The following is a 17,993-nucleotide window of genomic DNA, read 5'->3' as shown; positions in this document are numbered from 1 at the left end:
GATGAGGCATCTGTCCGTCAAGTTGAGGCTACCATTTTTGAAGATCGGCACATTACTATTCGCCAAATAGCCCAAGATGTCAAGATTAGTACAGGGTCTGTGGAAACTATCATTCATGACCATTTGCATAAGGTGACTGTTAGATGGATTCCCATGTTGCTCACACCATTCCAGAAACAAGAACGCATCAAGTGCTCGAGGATGAATTTGGAGATGTGCCAAGAAGATGAGTCAAAGTTTTTCAAAAGATTGATTACACAGGATGAAACCTGGATCCATCACTATGATCCAGAGACCAAAGCCCAGTCAATGCAGTGGAAGCACTTGGACTCACCACCTCCAAAGAAGGCAAGGGTGCAGCCCTCCGCTGGCAAGGTCATGCTCACAGTGTTCTGGGACCAGGACGGAGTAGTGATGACAGATTTCCTGGCAAAGGGTACCATAATTACAGGAGCCTATTATGCTTCACTTTTGAGGAAATTAAGGGAAGCTATCAAAATCAAGAGGTGGGGCAAGATCAGCAAAGGTACCCTCCTCCTGCAGGACAACGCTCCAGTCCGCAACTCGCAGGTTGCCAGATCAGAAGCACAAGCGTGTGGTTATGAAATGCTTCCCCATCCTCTCCTGACCTTGCACTCTCTGACTTTCACCTCTTCCCAGCCATGAAGTTGTTTTTGAAAGGAAAGCGTTCCCAGATGATGCAGCCTTGATTTCTGAAGTCACGTCGTGGTTGGAGGATCAACCTGGGGTGTTCTTCAAAAACGGTTTCCAGAGCGGCATCAAACGATGTGGAAAATGCATAACTCTGGGTGCTTCCTATATAGAGAAATACTAATAACTGTGCCAAGTTTCGTTGCTCTACTGCTATGGGAAGTGGGTCAGGGGCATTACTTATTGCACGCCCCTCGTATATATGTATGTATATGCATGTGTATGTATGTATATGTGTGTATGCATATGTATGTGTATATGATTATATATGTGTATAATATGTACGTACATGTATGTGTGTATGGATATGCATGTGCATATGTTTATCTATATGCACATACATGCAAATGTGTGTATGCATATGTATCTATGTATATTTTTGTGTGTATATGTATGTATGTGCATGCATGCATATGTATGTATATCTGTGCATATATGTATGTATGCGTATATATGTGAATGTATATGTATGTGTGTATGTATTTGTGTGTATGTATATGTATGTATGTGTGTATGTATATGTATGTGCGTATTTGTATGTATGTGTATGTATATATGTGTGTATGTATATATATGTATATGTGTGTGTATATGTGCATATGTATAAGTATGTGTGTATGTATATATCTATATATCTATAAAAGTGAACGTGTCTGTCTGTCTGTCTGTGTGTCTGTCTGTCTGTGTACATTTCCCTACGCAATAACTCTGTCAATTTTTAGTCTATAGACTCGAAATTTGAAATACCGGGTACTGAGATTTGGGAAAATCGATGTGACCGGTGTCAGCCTGAAATTTGGCTGTTAAGGGGTCAAATTTCAACGATTTGACCTTTAAGAACTCTACCAAACTCCTCCGACAATTTTGGGTCTAGACACTTGAAATTTTAGATATAGGTTCATTGAACCTGGATCTAACTTAATAAAGTGATTTGAGCCCGAAACTATAAATTTTAAGGGGTCATAATAGGGGTCAAAGTTTAAAAAAATTGACCTCTGCGGTCTCTTCCAATTACTCAGACAATTTCTGGTCTAAATATTTGAAATTTTACATAAAGGGTATTCAGAGATAGCGCAAGCTTTTTCATCAGTTTGGGTCGAAAATTTTTAGTTGCCAATATATAAATTTATGTATGTATGTCTGTTTGCATGTCTGCCTTAAGCTTTCAATAGATGCGACGGATTTTACCAAGATCAGTATCGTTTTAAAGTTTGACCTTTCATACGGCAAATATCGAAAAATTGGCTAAAAACATTAATATCTTCCCCTTCAACTAGGCACTTTTCTCCAGTGGAGGGGGTAATTTTTTTCACCGATATTTTTGAAACTTATCCTCTCCTTTAGATTGTCTAGCCTTAATTTTAAAAAATGTCTCTTCCGGTTTAGCGGTGGTCGTAACAGCATAAACGTTAGGTTTTACCCCGTTCTTTTCCTCCTTTGCGGTACGGGTTCGAACCTGCCTTCCTACTACCACTTCTTTTTTTTTTTTTTTTTGCTCAACATACACATCCAAACAGCCGGGCAACGCCGGGCTGAAATGCTAGTATATATATATGTATGTATGTATAGCAATGACCGTTTTCAGTGTCATGTCTGCTTGAGGGTGTGCAAGTCGCTGGCAGGACTAAAAAGTCATCTTCGGGCACATCGACTTTCAGTGACTTAGGGAGTGGCACTCGTCTGACAAGATGTGGCAATCATCATGTGTGTATTTATGTACGTACGTATGTATGTCTGCCGAAAACATTTGACAGAGGCGACAGATTTTCATGAGATAGGTATCATTTCGTAGGTTGACCTTTCGGACAACAAATATTTAAAAATTGGCCAAAAACATTAATTCCTTCACCCTCAACTAGGCAGTTTTCTACTGGGAGAGTCGGGGTTTTTTTTTTTTTTTGCTGACATCTTTGCAAGTCATTCAACCCATCACATAAAAGGCGTTATTTCAAGCGCCCCTGACGTACAATCATGGTAGGCACATCGGTAAGACCGTTTGTTTGTTTTTTTTTTTGTTTTTTTTTTGTTTTGTTTTTTTGTTCTTTTCACTTTCTTCCCCCTGGCTCGTTGCTGGTTCGAGCCTGGTTACTACTATTTTTTTTCTTTTTTTGCGCTCACAATTTTCCTTTTCTTTTTTTTTTTTTTTTTTTTTTGGCTTAACCAACACCCTTACACACACCTCTGCTTTCTTTTTTGCTTTTCATCACGGGTTCGAGCCTGCCTGCCTACTACAACATTTGTGTGTGTGTGTGTGTGTGTGTGTGTGTGTGTGTGTGTGTGTGTGTGTGTGTGTGTGTGTGTGTGTGTGTGTGTGCTCAACACACACCTCCAAACACCCGGGCAACGCCGGGCACCCAGGCTAGTAATAATAGATTCTTCTGGTAGACATTCTAATTTGTCCGTTTTGAAAACGATTTGAATTCTGAACATTGCGCGACGCTTCTAAATTTAGCCACGTGCATAAACACTTAAAGATGTTTCTCAATATTTAGAAAGTAAAAGAAGAGAAGAAAAAAAAACGTTAAATATTCTGCCAGAGGCTTAGACGCTATTTACTGTAATGGAATCCAAGAAGAAAAACAAAACCAAAAATAATCGATCGCCAATAAGTTGAAATGCAACCAATTAACAAATACTCAAACATCCTCCACTCTATAATAAAGACCAATGTGTATTCGTATCCATCTTGTTAATGTTAGGTATGTTTAGATATTTGTGAAAATTGAAAAAAAGAATGAAATCTGAGATTGAACTTTCATGAAGGGCCTCTGCCCTCTTTCACACAACGTATAACGCTAAAATAAAATAAATATAGCTCACATTTTGACCCATTACGCTTAGCAGTTGTGTTTCAGAATTCATAATGTTCAGTTAATTAGTTTAGGACTGAATACCGCATATTTATATGTTTAAAAAGAATGTGTCCTCTATAGTATTAGACCTGACAGAATGGTTAATTGAAGGCGTTTCTGATATCACTTAGGTTTTTGAAGCATTTCTCGTGCAGAAAGTTGTCGAGATGGAAAAATGATAGTCGGTAGGTGAGAGGTCTGGAGATTATAGCGGATGAGGCAGTTTTGTAACCCAATTCGTTTAACTTCTGCAGGGTTGGTTTAGCAACGTGCGGTCGGGCATTGTCATGGAGGAGGATTGGACCTTTTTTGTTGATTAATGCTGGGCGTCGTCGTTGAAGTTTCTGATACATTTCATCCATTTGTTGACAATACTTCTCTGCCATAATGGTTTCGCCTGCATCCACAAAACTGTAATGGATGAGATCGGTCGCAGACCACTAAACAGTCAGCATGACCTTCTTTTGGTGTAAATCTGGCTTTGGGAACTGTCGTGGAGCTTCATCGGATCTAACCACTGAGCTGAGTGTCACTGGTTGTCATAAACAACTCACTTTTCACAAAGTCACACCCCTATCGAAAAACAAGTTGTTTTTTGTCGTATAAAAGAAGGGGAAGATGTCACTTCATAATGGCATTTCTTTTGGTCATTGTCCAATTCGTGAGGCACCCATTTATCAAGTTTTTGTCTTTTAAATCTCTCTCAAGTGGTTGGAAATCGTCGTATACATTACATCTAATTCAGAAGCAAATTCTCGGACAGTTGTGCGTGGATTGGCTTTGATTAAGGCCCTTAATTGATATTTATCAACATCCGATGGCCAACCACTATGCTCATCATCTTCAAGACTCTCACAAGCGCCACGAAACTTCTTAAACAAATATTGTGCTGTTTCTGAGCAAAACGCTTCATTGATATCACAAGCTGTTTCAGCAGCTTTTCAGCCTAGCTTGAATTGAAATAAGAAGATGGTGCGAATTTGCTTTTTTCCATCTTGTATTCAACATTCTGAAAAGAAGACATAATTGTTATGAAACAAATGTAATTTAAGCGAAAAACACTCTTGCAAAATAAAGTAACTGTATTATAGCAAAAACTTATCTGAAAATACATTATTTATAAACTACAAAATAATAAATTCTGCAATAACTTTCTTCTCAACCTAATAAAATCATTCCTTTACGTTCCACACTGGGAAACGCCGGGACACGGATCCTGCTAGTTTAAACCTAACTTCATATAGCTCATTTTTTTTTTTTTAGATTTCTGAATTTTTGAGATGAGTATTGGTTATTCATATAATTTGGATTCATTGGACTACTGTTCTCATTTTGGGTTTGATTTTCATGATGTTTCGGTCAATGTAACCTCCGACCTTCTTCAGGTGTATCTTGTCGAACACAGGAATGTTTCTGTCGAACAAGATAGACCTGAAGAAGGTCGGAGGTTACATTTATTAGTTTATGTATATTTATGGTGTTTTGTTTTACTTGTGCCCAACATGAAGGAAATATTCAAAGAAAGGTTTCATGGAATTCTACACAATGGAATTCTTTCTTTTTTTTTTTCTTTTTTTTTTCCTATTTCTCCTCAAGAAACACTTGACAAGCGTTGGCATTAATTCTGTTCAATTTAAAACATCTCACATATAAGAAATCATCGTAATTGGTTTCCCCCCTCCCCATTTTTCTTTCATTTTTATTTCATCTCACTTAAAAAATGTGATCCATATTCTTAGATTAATAAAAAAAACAAGACCGACAGCCATTAGTCGTGTGTGCTCTCGTGTAATGAATGAATGCGTGAATGTAGGATTGACATGAAATTCTTAAAGATAAACTAAAATGACCGAAAAATGGGCTGAAATCACTTAAATAAATAAAAAGTAAATGACTTAGAATGACTTTAATGGATGAATTGAATGACCTTAAGAATGACTTAAATGCTTAAAAAATAACTGGAATCCTCCAAAAACAACTTGAATGATCTGGAGAATGACTTGAATGGTTTTGAGACTGAGTAGTTGTAAAGTGGGTGATCATTTTACATAATTAATACAAAAAAGTGATCCCCCACTTTATATCACAAAGTTACAAACATAAGTACTGCATGTAGTAAGTACAGATACTACACTTTGATCTTGGCCAAAAGGCCAAGAAAAGGGTATTTATTTGCTCCCACACCGAGCAAATTAGGCACAAGGCCGATTTTTAATGTGAGGAGTGAAGGGGAAATGGGGACCAACTCCCCGGGGAGGTGGGGATCTGGATAGTGACAATTGGTATGAAGGGTTGCCCCTACATTGACCAAGGTCTTATATGTGGGGTTGCTCCCACATATGGTTTTGCTTGCAGTATCTGCCGGAATAGATACTACACTTTGATCTTGGCCAAAAGGCCAAGAAAAGAGTATTTATTTGCTCCTCCACCAAGCAAATTAGGCACAAGGCCGATTTTTAATGTGAGGAGTGAAGGGGAAATGGGGACAAACTCTCCGGGGAGTAGGGGAGCTGGATAGTGACAATTGGTATGAAGGGTTGCCCCTACATTGACAAAGGTCTTATATGTGGGGTTGCCCCCACATATGGTCTTTGCTTGCAGTATCTGCCGGAACAGATACTACACTTTGATTTTTCAGTTGAAAGGGAAGTTTGCTGCAAGTGAAAAAAGATCGCAGAAAATTCAAATTCTGACTGTACTTCCAAAAAGCTGGAGTTTAAGCAAAATACAAACAGAATTTGGCACTACATTGTACATGGCGAGACAAGCAAAAAAAACTTGTGAATGAGGAAGGAATCTTATTGTTGCCAAATACACGAAAAACTAGATTTCCACAAGATACAATTAATAAAGTAAAGCAGTTTTACAAAAGTGAAGAAGTCAGTCGAGTGATGCCTGGGAAAAATGATTACAAGACTGTTTTAAAGGATGGGGAATGGGTTCACGAATAAAACTATCTTGTTCTCTGTAACCTGAAAGAGGCATTTAAATTATTCACATCAAAGCACCAAGAGAAAATTGGCTTCTCTAAATTCGCCGAGCTTAGGCCAAAAGAATGCGTGCTAGCAGGTGGTGCCGGGACTCATACTGTTTACATTTGCACAATCCATCAGAATATAAAGTTGATGGTTACAGGATCTCATCTGGCTAAACTGACTGAAGGAGAAAGTCATCATTTGACAGATTACAACCAATACATACTTGCTGTTACATGCAATGAAGCATCGACAAATTGTTACTTGGGTGACTGCTCATCTTGCAACAAACTGATGGATGATTTTGTTTTATATATGCAAGAAAGTTTTCAAAAAAATTCAAAAAACTCAATTGATGATTTTTTATACAAACAGTGGTTATCAACTGATAGAACCATTCTAAAAACTCTATCACAATCTACAGAGGAATTTATTGAAACGTTCCATGCAGGCCTTCAAAAATCTAAGAAGTATAATTTCATTGTCAAAGCACAATCAAAATTTTGTTCTGATAGAAAAGGGTTTTTTAAAGTTTGAAGTCTTAGCAATAGCAGATTTTTCTGAGAATTATTCATTTATTTTGTAAGATTCAGCTCAAGGATTCCACTGGAATAATGATCAAGCTATATTGCATCCATTCATCTGCTACTATAGAAATAGAATTGACCTTGAGCATATTAATTTTGTTATAATGTCTGATTGTCTTAAGCATGATGCAGTAGCTGTCCATTTGTTTCAAAGAAAGGTTATAGAAAAATTAAAAGAAATTTACCTACTTTTGGATGTTCCTATTTTGAAAATAAATAAATAATTGTTATAATTCTTTTTCTATCCTTTGCAAATGATTCAAATTTTAGTATGTTATTATGGATGATAACGACTACAGGTGTCAAAATTTCAGCTTTTCACAGTTATTATTTCTAACAAATATTAGATTTTAAAATTTTGTCACTTAGATTTGGATGCTACTGTATATATATATATATATATATATATATATATATATATATATATAGTGAATGAATGACAAATGTCTATATTCCAAAGTTTATGATTTGACCATCTTATAATTTCTGTTTCGTAGCACAAAATCACTTAATTATTATATCAATCAGTGAATCTATTATGCCCTTAACTCATCAGAAAAAATAGCAACAATCAATCCATCAAAAGAAAATAAAGTGCGTTTTGACGTGATTAAAAATTCGAAAATTGAAAGAGAAGCTGTAAATACCTTATGATATGTTTACATTACGCCATTTTGAATTCATTTGTTTCTGATCAATAGTCGCTGAGATTTGGAACTTATAAACTTTCCAAAAAATATTGATTGGTATGTCAATATCTATATCTCTATATATCTCTATATCTATCTATCTCTCTTTCTCTCTCTCTCTCTCTCTCTCTCTATATATATATATATATATATATATATATATATATATATATATATATATATATATATATATATATATATATATATTGACATATTTATACTCGTGGCCAAATTGAATATTGAAATGCTCATATCTTTGGTTCTATAGGACGAAACTACCTGAAAATCTTCAGGCTTTTTGAAGATTATAATTCTATGGTTTACATTTTATGATAATTAGTAAAAAAAGAACCTATATTTTCCAACGAATAAAGTATGCCAAAATTTTCCTACATTTGTATATATCATGTCCTGTAGGCCAGCTTCAGCTTTGCTGCTTCAGTTGTTTCCTCTGTGGCTTTGTCAGGCCGCTAATATATATATGTGTGTGTGTGTGTGTGTGTGTGTGTGTGTGTGTGTGTGTGTGTGTGTGTGTGTGTGTGTGTGTGTGTGTGTGAGAAAGACAAAAAGTCATTTGTAGCCAAGATCACTCAGTTATTTAAAACGAACATATCCCATTTACTGCACATATCAGTTTGTGTTATTTATAAAAGTCACTTCCTTTAAAGTGGAGACTATTTAAGACAAACACGCTGACTGCTTAAAATTAAGTAAGTGTGCCAAGTGGAAAGTCTTTTATGGACTTGTCAATTTGCATAATGGGTTACGTGTTCGCTAACGGGACAGGATATCTGGATTCAATCCTTGGTTAAGTTATACCAAAGACGCAAAAAAAATGGTGACTGTTGTCTCCTTTCTAAACTCAGTTACTATAGAGGGAGGTAATCAAGTGAAGTAATCTAAGGAAAGGAGTGTCACTCTCCTCTACATCATCTTGTAGTAGCCAATGAAAAGCGAGGCTTGACTATGGTCAACAAAATTTACTTGACAATGGCGACTACAGACTAGATTGTGTAGAAAGTAAGGAAGGCTGCAGTTTCAACATTTACATTAGATTGTTAGAATTACAACTCGGTGTTGCTCAGGCATGTATATTCCTGTTCCCAGCCCTGAACATAATATTACCGGTATTTTTAAATATTTGTTTAATTTTTGTAATTTTTATATATTAGGTTGTAAATAAGATACTGTTTTATTGATTCTGAAATGAATCAAAAGCGACCCCTCACTTATTTCTATAGCTGAGTATAACTTGTATATATTTGCTTCCCCACTGAGCAAATTAGGAAAAAAGGCCGTTTTTTAATGTGGGGAGGAAAAATACGTTCCCACAAGGGGGGCACTCTGGCAGGATCCAAAATTAGCAATTGTCTGATATGAAGGGCTTCCCCCACATTGACCAGAACTGATTACTTCCTTTTCCTGTTCTTAGGCCGAAGGCCAGGAACAGCCTTTGCGCGTCTGAGTATAGTTGAATATTTTTCCGTGATTGTGACCCAAAATAGACCAGAAAGTATTAAGCATGAACCACTCTAAAACTTCTGTGGAGATCTGACAAATATAAGAATCCAGGATCCCGCACTAAGTAATGTTCATATTCAAAAGTGTAGATTAATGTTCCCCCAGTAAGAAATGTTATCAAAAATGTAAAGTAACGTCCCACAGTAATAAATGTTATCAAAAATGTAAAGTAACGTTCCTCAGTAAGAAATGTTATCAAAAATGTAAAGTAATGTTCCCCAGATAGAAATGTTATCAAAAATGTAAAGTAACGTTCCCCAGTAAGAAATATTAACAAAAATGTAAAGTAACGTTCCCCAGTAAGAAATATTAACAAAAATGTAAAGTAACGTTCCACAGTAATAAATGTTATCCAAAATGTAAAGTAACGTTCCCCAGTAAGAAATGTTATCAAAAATGTAAAGTAACGTTCCCCAGTAAGAAATGTTATCAAAAATGTAAAGTAACGTTCCACAGTAAGGAATGTTAACAAAAATGTAAAGTAACGTTCCCCAGTAAGAAACGTTATCAAAACTGTCAAGTAACGTTCCCCAGTAAGAAATGTTATCAAAAATGTAAAGTAACGTTCCCCAGGGAGAAATGTTATCAAAAACGTTAAGTAACGTTCCACAGTAAGAAATGTTGTCAAAATTGTAAAGTAACGCTCCCCATTAAGAAATGTTATCAAAAATGTAAAGTAACGTTCCCCAGTAAGAAATGTTACCAAAAATGTAAAGTAACGTTCCCCAGTAAGAAACGTTATCAAAAATGTAAAGTAACGTTCCCCAGTAAGAAATGTTACCAAAAATAAGTAACGTTCCCCAGTAAGAAACGTTATCAAAAATGTAAAGTAACGTTCCCCAGTAAGAAACGTTATCAAAAATGTAAAGTAACGTTCCCCAGTAAGAAACGTTATCAAAAATGTAAAGTAATGTTTCCCAGTAAGAAACGTTATCAAAAATATAAAGTAACATTCCCCAGTAAGAAACGTGATCAAAAATGTGAAGTAACGTTTCCCAGTAAGAAATGTTATCGAAAATGTAAAGTAACGTTCCTCAGTAAGAAATGTTACCTAAAATATAAAGTAACATTCCCCAGTAAGAAACGTTATCAAAAATGTAAAGTATCGTTCCCTAGTAAGAAATGTCACCAAAAATGTAAAGTATCGTTCCCTAGTAAGAAACGTTATCAAAAATGTAAAGTAACGTTCCCTAATAAGAAACGTGATCAAAAATGTAAAGTAATGTTCCCCAGTAAGAAATGTTGTCATCAAAAGAGTAGATTAATTTTCATCCCGAAACAATTTTCTCATCCTATCTCCGGTCGACAAACTTTGCTTGACAGTAATGACTAAAGACTAGATTATATAAAAAGTAAGGAGGCTGCAGTTTATAAAAACTTGACAAAACTGGACAAAAATTTGTTTACATTGGACTTGAAACCGACAATATTCTGGTCAGCCGAGAAGCAGCCTCATCGTATTGTGTTCCACAGACGAGCAGTTCTAGGAAAGAAACTTTGTTCATAGAAGTTCCATTTAGTTTAAGGTACGCACAGGTAGATGGGGAAATTATTGATAGTTGTTTTAGCTAGGCGAGTTTTTGTTGTGAATGTTTTACAGGGAGAGTTTATCATAGAGTGAATTTTACGGGGCATATGAGAAAAATCTTTTTTGGAAAAGTGATAACATTTGGTTCAATAATTAAATAAATATAGAATGCATTGTAAAATAAAAAGATGTAAAAACTTTTATTTATTGTAATTTTTAAAGTACTGATAACGTTGTTTCCTATTGTTGTACAAGCGTGTCACCACTTATCAAGGCCAGGAACTACTCGAGGATAAGAATTTATGAGCTTGTTAGGTGAATCGTAGATTCATCGAGGAAATTAATTACGATGTTTGTTAGCGGAAGACTGGACAAAAATTTGTTTACATTGGACTTGAAACCGACAATATTCTGGTTAGCCGAGAAGCAGCCTCGTGGTATTGTGTTCCACAGACGAGCAGTTCTAGGAAAGAAACTTTGTTCATAGAAGTTCCATTTAGTTTAAGGTACGCACAGGTAGATAGGGAAATTATTGATAGTTGTTATAGCTAGGCGAGTTTTGTTGTAAATGTTTTACAGGCAGAGTGGATCATAGAGTGAAGCTCAGTCGAGCATCTGACATGAAAGAGTAGTGAGACTAGCAACGTTACTCTTTTGTGAGAAAGAGGTTGTAGTGGGAGGAGAAAAGGGCACCACCCACTAGATTTCGAAGTCGGTTTTGTTCTCTGTCAAGGCAGGAAAGACGGCTCTAAGCAGCACCTCCCCAGATATCGAAACAGTACTCCATCTTGGTATTTATTTAACTCATTATATGCTTTGAATTCTACCGACTATTATTCGTTGGGGAAAAAATCACTAATCAGTTATTGTCACAGTACATCTGAAAAAGGTCGGGTTTTTTTGTTTTGTTTTTACTTGTCTCCCCACGAGGGTAGAGTTAGACACAAGGTCGGTTTTTGATGTGGAGTGAAACCAGCTCCCCCAAAAAGGGCACTCTAGTTAGTAACAAAAATTTAAAAAATGTATCATTTATGAAGGATTTCTCATTCACTAACCGAGACCAAAAAAGTGAAGTGAAAAAAGTGAATTGCATCATCAGAACAGATACTACACTTTGAGATATTAGATCTTTTATTAGGCTAAAACCACAATGTAAGTTAAAACTGAACATACTACACTTTGATCCTGGCCCGAAGGCCAAGAACCCTTTTTTCGCTTTTTTTTTTTTTAACTAGCCTCCCAACTAGGGCAGAGTTAGACACAAGGTCGGTTTTTAATGTAGGGGAAAACCAGCTCCCCAAAAGGGGCACTCTGGATAGTGACAAAAATAAAAAAAAAAATGTACCAGTCATGAAGAGTCCCCTGCTCGACTAACCGAGATCAAAAAATGTGCAGTGCAGCACCAGAACAGACACTATACTCCGATCCCGGCCTAAATGCCAAGAAAAGGTAGCCTTTTTTTTTATATTCATTTAAAAAGAAAATACGACTTTGTTATATATGGTCTTTGGATTACATCAGTCGAAACGTTGTGAAAATAACAACCAAGATTAGAATAGTAGTTCGAACAATCCGAATGATATATAAGATTATACATAGATTTCTAATCGATATATATTTATATATATATATTTTTAATCGATCTTGAGTTCGATTTCATTTATCGAATTCAATAGAAGCAACTTTGAATTCCATTCGAATTATAAAACATTCTGAATTAAAAAAAAAAAAAGAATGAAATGAAAACAAAAACGAAACTGTTCATTCGTCTGTAATTTCTTTTAAGTAATTATTTTTAAATTAAGCCAGAGCAGATGTTTGTTTTCATGTTTTGTTGTTGTTGTTGTTGTTGTTTGTTTGTTTTGTTTTTGTTTTTGTTTTTTGTTTGTTTTTTTTGAATAGATACGATTTTGCTTTTGAATAAATGCGAAGGACATTAACCAAATTCATTTTTTTTTTTTTTTGCAGCACAGCAAAATAAACATCTATTATATAAAATAAAATAAATAATACTGAGTAGCTACAGAAGGAAAAGATAAAATATTATATAGATTAAATCGAGAATTTTCTACACGATAAAGATTTACTAATAGGTACGAGCAATAATGGCGAAAAAAATAATAGGGGGACATACTTTTGAAAGCCGGTTTATCATAATTTTTTTGTAGGACCCCGAATACTTTTTGATTATATTTGAAAGGTTAAAGCCTAAAGTCAATTTCCAAAAAGAAAAATATATTTGTACACGTGAAGAAAAAGAAAAGTTGAATTGAAATATGTTTTCACGGCGACATTCGGAAAGTGACAAGCTCAGCTAAATTTTGAAGTTAAATAAATTCATTGTAAAAATCCCTTAAAAGATAAATATTAGTTTTCTGGGTCTATTTAAAAAATAATTAGTAAAGTAAAGTCCTGGGATATTGAATTAAATAATATAAACATCTTGTTTGTATTTTAAAAAAAAATAGTTTAATTAGCCCCTAAAAGCGAGAGATGTTGGCTTTGCATAAGCGAAAACAAACGAAGTCGTCTAAATGTGGATTCTACCGGAGCCCCAAATGTCAGAAAGCCAAGACGACTGTTTGAAAATAACGTTATGGGGCGGTAAGGAGAGCTGGTTTTATTATTCCCCCAGCTGTGCATCCGTGCATTCCTATCGTGAACGTTTATATAATTTTTATCATTTTTTTAAATTTAATTATTTTTCTGTGTTCCTTCTTTTAAATTAATATTTTTTTTTATTTTCAAGATCATATAAAAATTATCTTACGTCAAAAGTTACACGTTCATGTAAGCAAGGAAAATATTAGAATCTTACAGATAAAAATTACGCGAAACATGTAATCTAAAGCAAAAAAAAGTAGAAATATTTTTTTGCAATTATAATTTTTTGTGTGAAAATATTAAATAAATAATGCTTAATTCCATGATAACATTGGTAGTTCAAGAAATTAATTTTTATCATATCATATTCATTAAAACGGACTTTAGGGGTTTTTTTTGTTTTTGTTTTTTGTTTTTTGGCAATGTTCCAATTAATTTTTCTTTTTTTTTTAATGTTACAATTTACGATGCTTTATTTTCATAAAAAAAGCAAAAATAAATTAATTCATTATTTTTACTATTGAAAATCATAATTTCAGTAAAGGTGTTTTTTTTTTGTTTAAACAAAATAATAAGTTCCCACTAAAAGTCAAATAAAAATAATGAGCTCATTATATTCCGTGATCATTATTTGATAAATACTGAAAATTTCATTAAAATTGGTGAATTTTCTGATTTTTGGTAAATAATTAAAAGGAAGGGCTTAATTTTTTTTTTTTTTTTTTTTTTTTTTACATGGGGGTCACCACTGATCAAGGCCCGAAGGCCACTCAGGAATAAGGGTTATTGCGTGTACAGTAATCAATGAGATAGTATTGTAGTAATCATTAGTATTGGGGGGTTTGATAGTGTCTTACTTAAGGGGCGGTTTGTCAGGAGTTTGTTTATGTTGGACTTGAAGACGTCCAAGTTGTAGTCAGGTGGGAAACAGGCAAGCGGCAGAGAGTTCCACTGACGTGCAGTTCTAAGAAAGAAGCTTTGCTCATGGAATCTGTTTATACATTTTGAGCATCAGCATTCATTTTGCAGGTAACTATTTACTAAATAAACACACCACAGTTTCGACATTATTCTATTCGAACTTCGAATTCCAGTGTTATTTGGGGGGGATAGGTAAGAGTTGGCTGCAAAACCGAAGGAGGGAGAAATCAACAGTCGGAAACGAAGGAAGGAGGTCTCGTGCGCACCGGAAGAAAGCGCGAGACTTCCGGCTGAAGGAGAGAAGATTCGAGAAGGAGATTCGCTCCGCTGCGTCAGTGAACGCACGGACAGATTCTCCCGCCCGACCTAAAGAGATGAGGAGAAGAGGATTCGCCCACTGCGTTAGTGAACGTACGGACGGATTCTGTCACCAAACCTGAAGAGAAACTTTTTTTTCCAAAAAAGAAGAAGAAATAAGGCACCCGTGAACTGAAGCCGATTACGCTCTCTTGTTATACGCCAAACGCCTTCAATTACTAAACACTGCCTAACTCACACAACCAGAAAAAGACACCAAACTAAACATTCAAACCAACTTTGTTTCCACCTAACCCGATAAGTACAAACCAAATGAACATTCTCCTTTTCTCTCTCTACAACAATAGACTTTCCCTATCACCAGTTAACAGTGAGAGACACACGCCAAGCTAAACACGTGCTGTACTCTTTCCTTTATTTGTTTCTTCATGAAATAAATTCTAGTTCGTTTATTTCAATTTAACTCGTCGTTCGTTTTTTCCTCAATTCAATTCATTTTACCCACTCCTCAATTTCTTAGAAATCCAGTGAATAGTCATGATAATAAAAATGGCTTCCAGCTATGCGAAGATTATTTATCTCTTTGGAAACAACATTATTGCAAAAATGGCATCATATGTTATTTTATTATTATTATTATTATTATTATTATTATTATTATTATTATTCATGTGGGAAATATCATTTTGGAAGCGAAAATTAATTAATTCTGGTGCTAAATCGTTTGGATCTTCCTCTGAAACTATCCTAATGATTCTAGAGTCATCAGATCTCAGTTCATTGATGCAGACGAAACAAAGATTTAGCATAAATTGTATTTTATTATACAAGACAAAAAAAATAGAGTAAAAATAGGAAAATTACAGTAAAAATAGGAAAATTACAGTAAAAATAGAGTAAAAATAGGAAAAATACAGTATCATATTTGGTATGGAGTATAAGTCAGTCAATACAAGGTGCTCAATATCATTGATAGAGCAGATATGCTTAAAGGCCGTTTCTGCCCGAGGAAAATAACGTGAATGTATTTTATTACACTGTTTTTTTTTATACAAGAAAATCTATTCGGTCAGAGGCTTACTTGGCCAAAACGTGGTGAGACGGTAACAACTACGGAAGGCAGTAATTGAAGGCAGTCAAGAGATTCGGAGTTCCTATCCCGTTGCAGTTAACACCTGAGGAAGGCCAGAGGAATAGTTGGCCGAAACGTCGTGAAACAACTAAGGAAAAGATGAGGATAATAGTCAGCAATAAATAAAACTAATACATAATGCTCATCTCAACAATGAATTCCAATTAAATAATCTATTCAGTTTTGTTTGGGAATTATTAATTTTTAAGTGCTCAATATTCTGGATAGAGCAGATAGATTCAAAGAAAAAAATGTGACTCCGTTTTGTTATACTGATTTTTATACAAGAAAATCTATTCGGTTTTGTTTGGGAATTAATTTTTAGTGCTCAATATTCTGGGTAGAGCAGATATGTTCAAAGACTGTTTCACTAGGGGGAGGGATGTGACTCCGTTTTGTTATACTGTTTTTATACAAGAAGATAATAGGTAGTCATAAAAAAGTGCTCAATATGCTAAGAATAGCCGGTTTGTTCAAACGCAACTTCATTTCTTTTATACGATCCTGGCAACGCCGGGTTGCCCTGCTAATATATTATATAAAGGGGTGTATGTATGTATGTATGTATGTATGTATGTATGTATGTATGTATGTATGTGTGTGTGTGTGTGTGTATGAGACACAAAATCAGCATCATCAGCATAGAGTAGTTCCCTTACTAGACCTCCAAAGGTTTGTGACTTGGCATTAAATCTTCTTAGATTAAATACTTTGCCAGTAGTCCTAAAGAAGAGGAAGACACCTTTATCGCAATCCTTAAATGTGGCTCCTCTCAAAAGCGGCTAACAATAACCACAAAAAAAACACATGTCATGTTAGCAAACAAAAACGGAGCCAAAAATGAAACAAGTTTCAACACACAACGTTGTCTGCCATATGTGTGGCGGACTGAAAGTCAACTGCTGGCCTGAAAAGTCATCTTCGGGCCCACAGATGGGGTTTGGGTGTCGCTGACGATTAATCTGAGAACTATGATGAGGTTGGTGGGGAGCATTGGGATGGCTAACGTCTGTAATTTTCATGTGTGTGTCTATGTCCAGTTAAAAGTCAAAAACAACAAAACAAACACCCACAAAGTTGGTATTATCCTAATCAGCATAATTTTTTTTTTTAATTCATTTTTTGGATGTCAACTGGGACAGGTTTCGCCACATGGGTATTTCTTTTTTCCAATATTTCCAGTATTATCTATTATATAAAGGAGATTCCGATTACTTAAAATTTAATTGTCTTCAAGCCCAATGTAAACAAGTTCTTGATGAATCGTCCTCCTAAATATTCCAATTTACAAAATTCTTACTACTTATGTTTACTATGCCATAATCACGGGCCTTGATAAGTGGTGATTACTGTGTAAAAAGAAATGTGAATGGTTTATATTATCATTATTTTCAATAAAGAAGAGGTGAAAAGGGGGTAGGGAAAGTTGGGGAATTATTAAAAATGAGTTTAGTTATGAATTTTAGAAATTCAGTTGTGTGTTAGGATTTGGGTTATGATGTAACAGACAATATGTAACGTTGTACGCCTTTGTTAAAACAGTTTCGCTACCTTTTAATGGGCCCAACACGTTGTAGATTCCATCGCAAGAAAACAGAAGAAAGAAAAAAAAACTAGACTTGCTTTTTTCTTTAACAAAAGCCTTTATATTTTGTATTTCAAACAACACATTTTTTTCTAAATTTATTTATCCTTCTCTGGCTGCATGTGAGCTTTTGTCTTTTCTGTGACGTCACCCTTATGTCTCGAATATGTGCTTTTCCGAGCACTCGTCTTGAACACTTCTCTTTCTCTGAAGATGTCTCGCATACCTCTGCTTCTCTGAACACATATCGAACACGTGGTTCTCCGAACACCGCTTCTTCCTCCAAATGTGTCCTTTTTATCTCTGCTGTAACGTCACATCCACAGCCGGGTTGGTTATTTGCATATTGCTGTTGTTGCTGCTGCTGCTGCTGCTGCTGCTGCCGCCAACGACAGCGACTCTGTTACAAATAGACAATTAGAATCTTGATAAACAAATGTTTGCAAAAAAAAAAAAGTCTGAACCGAATTTAATGTGTTAAGAATCTGGATGATAAGATTGATGAAGCAAGCGATGCTATATATCTCTGTTGTTTGAACCATCAAGGATAAAGACAGAAAGAAAAGAGTG

General features: G+C 35.1%; 1 protein-coding gene and 2 pseudogenes across 2 annotated transcripts in view; 1 reads left to right on the top strand and 2 right to left on the bottom strand.

Moving 5' to 3' along the window:
* LOC145247944 (uncharacterized) overlaps positions 1-17,993 on the top strand; it is a 677,357-nt gene that overhangs the window by 380,111 nt on the left and 279,253 nt on the right. The window lies entirely within an intron of this gene.
* LOC145248451 (U2 spliceosomal RNA) lies at positions 5,567-5,729 on the bottom strand (annotated as a pseudogene).
* LOC145248530 (U2 spliceosomal RNA) lies at positions 5,850-5,973 on the bottom strand (annotated as a pseudogene).

This window comes from Euprymna scolopes, chromosome 26 (genome assembly GCF_053919585.1).
Source record: "Euprymna scolopes isolate OS-2025 chromosome 26, ASM5391958v1, whole genome shotgun sequence".
Taxonomy (NCBI): domain Eukaryota; kingdom Metazoa; phylum Mollusca; class Cephalopoda; order Sepiida; family Sepiolidae; genus Euprymna; species Euprymna scolopes.
This window is presented reverse-complemented; position numbering and strand designations above follow the sequence as displayed.